Here is a 4959-nt window from a genome sequence, read left to right on the forward strand (position 1 = left end):
TGTTTGGAGACAATGTTAGTTTTGGTGCAAGATAGGTGCGTAGTTTGTGCCTAATGCACCATAGTCTAAGAAACCATTTTTGACGCACCTGTTTGTAGTCCTAGATGAAGAGGCTCAAGTCGAAGCTCGGTTCGATCTGTTTGGAGATAGTGCTAATCTTGATGCAAGATAGGTGCATGATTTGCAAGGAACATACCATATGCTTAGGAATCAATTTAGACGGACCCAATGGAACTCCTAGATGACGTGTGTCGTATGGAATCTTGATTCGGTCCATTTGTAGACATTGTAAGTTTTAGTGCAAGATAGCTGCACAGTTTGCGCCTAATGCACCGTAGTATATGAAACGATTTTGGACACACTATTTGGTACTCCTAGGTGATGATGCTCTAGTGGAAGCTTGGTTCGATCAGTTTGGAGATAGTGCTAATCCTTAAGCAAGGTAGGTGCATGGTTTGCATGGAACATACCATATGCTTGGAAATCCAATTGGATGCATCCAATGGAACTCCTTGATGACGTGTGTCATATGGAATCTCGCTTCGGTCCATTTGAAGACATTGTTAGTTTTGGCGCAAGATAGGTGCACAGTTTGCACCTAATGCACCAAAGTCTAAGAAACTGTTTTGGACGCACTTGTTGGTACTCCTAAGTGAAGGGGCTCAAGTGGATGCTCGGTTCAGTCTGTTTGGAGATAGTGCTAATCTTGTTGCAAGATAGGTGCACAGTTTGCATGGAACATACCAAATGCTTGAAAATCAATCTGAACGCACACGATGGAACTCCTAGATAACGTGTGTCATACGAAATCTTGTTTCGGTCTATTTGGAGACTGTTAGTTTTTGTGCAAGATAGGTGCAAGGTTTGCACATAATGCAGCATAGGCTAAGAAACCATTTTGGACGCACCCGATGGTAGTCCTAGGTAAAAGGCTCAAGTGAAAGCTCGGTTTGGTCTATTTGGAGATAGTGCTAAGCTTGATGCGAGATAGATGCACGGTCTGCATGGAACGTACCATATATTTAGAAATTAATTTGGACACACTCGATAGAACTCCTTGATGACGTGTGTCATATGGAATCTCACTTTGGTGTGCTTAGAGACAGTATTAGTTTCGGTGCAATATATGTGCACGGTTTGCACCTAATGCACCAAAGTCTAAGAAACTATTTTGGAAGCACCTGTTGGTACTCCTAGGTGAAGAGGCTCAAGTGGAGGCTCGGTTCGGTCTGTTTGGAGATAGTGCTAATCTTGATTCAAGATAGGTGCACGATTTGCATGGAACATACCACATGCTCAGAAATCAATTTGGACGCACTAGATGGAACTCCTAGATGACAGGTATCATATGGAATCTCACTTCGGTCTGTTTAGAGACAGTGTTTGTTTCGGTGCAAGATAGGAGCACGGTTTGCACCTAATGCACCATAGGATAAGAAACCATTTTGGACGCACCTGATGGTACTCCTAGGTCAAGGGGCTCAAGTGAAAGCTCGGTTTGGTCTGTTTGGAGATAGTGCTAATCTTGATGCAAGATAGATGTACGGTTTGCATGGAACATACGATATGCTCAGAAATCAATTAGGACGCACCTAGTATAACTCCTTCATGATGTGTGTCATATGGAATCATGCTTTGGTTCGTTTATAGATAGTGTTAGTTTTGGTAGAAGATATGTGCACGGTTTACGCCTAATGCACCATAGGCTAAGAAACCATTTTAGACACACCCGATGGTACTCGTAGTTGAAGAGGCTCAACTGGAGGCTCGATTTGGTCTGTTTGGATATAGTGCAAATCTTGAAGCAAGATAGTTGCACAGTTTGCATGGAACGTACCAATTGTTAAGAAATCAATTTGGACGGACCCATTAGAACTCCTAGATGATGTGTGTCATATAGAATCTTGCTTCGGTCTGTTTGGAGACAATGTTAGTTTCGGTGCAAGATAGATGCATAGTTTGTGCCTAATGCACCATAGTCTAAGAAACCATTTTTGACACACATGTTTGTACTCCTAGATGAAGAGGCTCAAGTGGAAGCTCGGTTCGGTCTATTCGAGATAGTGCTAATCTTGATGCAAGATAGGTGCATAGTTTGTATGGAACATACCATATGCTTGGAAATCAATTTGGATGCACCCGATGGAACTCCTTGATGACTTGTGTCATATGGAATCTCGCTTTGGTCTATTTAGAAATTGTGTTAGTTTCGGTGCAAGATATGTGCATGGTTGGCGCCTAATACACCATAGTATAAGAAAGCATTTTGGTAGCACTTGTTGGTACTTCCGTGAAGAGGCTCAAGTGGAAGCTTGTTTGATCTGTTTGGACATAGTGCTAATCTTGATCCATGATAGGTGCATGATTTGCAAGGAATATACCATATGCTTAGAAATCAATTTGGACGCACCCAATGGAATTCCTAGATGACGTGTGTCATATGGAATCTTGCTTCGGTCCGTTTGTAGACATTGAAGTTTTATTGCAAGATAGGTGCACAGTTTACGCATAATGCACCATAGTCTAAGAAACCAGTTTAGACGCACTATTTGGTACTCCTGGGTGAAGAGGCTCAAGTGGAAGCTTGGTTCGGTCAGTTTGGAGATGGTGCTAATCCTTATGCAACGTAGGTGCATGGTTTGTATGGAACGTACCATATGCTTGAAAATTAATTTGGATGCACCCGATGGAACTCCTTGATGACGTGTGTCATATGGAATCTTGCTTCGGTCCATTTGGAGACATTGTTAGTTTCGGTGTAAGATAGGTGCACAATTTGCACCTAATGCACCTGATGGTGGGGAAACGGGCGGCTATGACCCGACTCCGTGTCAACAGAGACAAATATAAATTTAAATGGGACAATATGAAAAGAACAGGTATTGCGAGTCCATACTTCCATAATTCTTATATTTATATAAAAATTATGTTAATTACATCTCTGAAGAGAACACCCCTGATTAAGAGTTCCAACATGAGTACATAAAACATAAGATTACATCATATGGCTTGCTATTACAAACTACAAAAGAAAATAAAATCTTCAGTCTTGTAGTCGCGGATGGATGCATACATAGGCCTCGCATAAACTTGAATTTGATATTCGTCATTTCTTTTGAGCATGACATTTCATTTCTTGAGCAGGTAATATATATTTGTATGATTGGTCGCTAGCATGTTTAGCTTTTTAGGAACTCATAATGACGACATGAATGTGTTTAATCCATGCAAACTTTTTGAGAATATCACATTATTTATTTAGGCCTTGATGTGGTTAAATTTTAATAACTCAATATATAGCCTTTGTTTAATTATTTGGACATGTATGCATTTCGCTGCATGGATTTTGACATATATGCATGCCCATGGAGGAACATTAATTTATTTATATAATAAACATTTATTTGGTGCATTTTATCATGTATGCGTGCACGTAATTTACTTGGAGACATGCAAGATTATGGATTGACATGCTTTGGCATATATGATGCAATATTTTATTTGGGGCTGAGCTAGGACCTCTATTTTGCCATGGTCTAGAAAGATATGTTGGATCACCAGACCTGGTCGTGATGCATGTAGTGAACTTATTTTATGAAAGTTAACATGCATGCTCCTAGCATGGTATTTGGCCACAGATTAGCACGTATTATGCAATTTAATTTAATTTAATTTGATGTGGTTTGTTTACAACTCAGCTAGGCCTGGTGATTTATGAATGGGATATAGCTGAGGTGCAATATTTATTTATACATGATGCACGGAATTTGGAGGAACTATGCTCGGTATGATGAACATGACAAGGCCAGTTTAATTTGAGCCATTCCATCTTATTCTTATATAATTTATGAGATATGAATGCACCCATGTTGATTTTGATGCAAAGACTAAATTGACTGCGTCTATATGGTATAAGCGGTTTGATCATCACCGTTCATGCAAGATGCAGTAGCATATAAGATTTATGAACATGAGCTTTTATTACGTGCCCAAACAGAGGATTTTGATAATTTTGGCCATGATACGGGCGTACAGTATAAGATGGATGATTTTTATCATTATTTATCTTTGCTGACGTGAGCCAGACAGGTGCATGATGTATGCATAAATATTCTAATTTTGGATATGCATGGTCTTTGGCAGTTCGGGTGTATGAAAGGCTAATTTGATTTGTCTCATGGCAATGCAAACTTTAATGTTTCTTGCAACTACCAATGAAATGCACGGCACTGAATATAGCATACAGATGTTAGTGCTCGCTAAATCAAATTTGCATCAAAGGCGCTAACTGCCACGACCAAGGAAAAATATGCATAGACTGAATATGTAGCACATGGATTTCTTTATATATATATAGCATAAGCAATGATAACATTTAGCATGAAATTTGGGTCTCTCTCGTACATCTCACGGCAAGTGTTCTGGTTGATTTAAACACATGCGTGGAGTGCAGCGAGGAGTATTTCTCCTACAACTAAAAAGAGTAAAAGATGGACACCAGTTTCGTGCGACGTTCGTCCATCGGGTCTTTCGTCCTGCCTCCTGCGATGAGGAAACCCGCCCGGCTCTCTCTTCCGCAGCAAAAAAAAAGGAAAGCACCCGCTATCTCCTCCACGAATCCTCCTCGGCGCCGCCTCGACGAATCCTCCTCCACGCAGAGCGCCCACCTCCTCCTCGACGAATCCTCCTCGGCGCCCCCTCGACGAATCCTCCTCCACGCAGAGCGCCCGCCTCCTCCTCGACGAATCGGCGACCGCCTCCTCGGCGCCCCGCTCCCAGATTTCGGTGCCCGCGCGAACTCCGGTGCGCATATTTCGGTGGCCGCGTCCCGCTGTCCGCGCAGCGACCCGCCGTTGGGAATCTCGGCGATCTCCGGTGGCCGAACAACCGGTCCGGACCCGTGCGGACTCTGGTGGCCACGCTGCCCGTGCACCGTGCACGCCGGTGGCTGCGCCCCTC

This window comes from Sorghum bicolor, chromosome 3 (assembly GCF_000003195.3).
Source record: "Sorghum bicolor cultivar BTx623 chromosome 3, Sorghum_bicolor_NCBIv3, whole genome shotgun sequence".
Lineage (NCBI taxonomy): Eukaryota > Viridiplantae > Streptophyta > Magnoliopsida > Poales > Poaceae > Sorghum > Sorghum bicolor.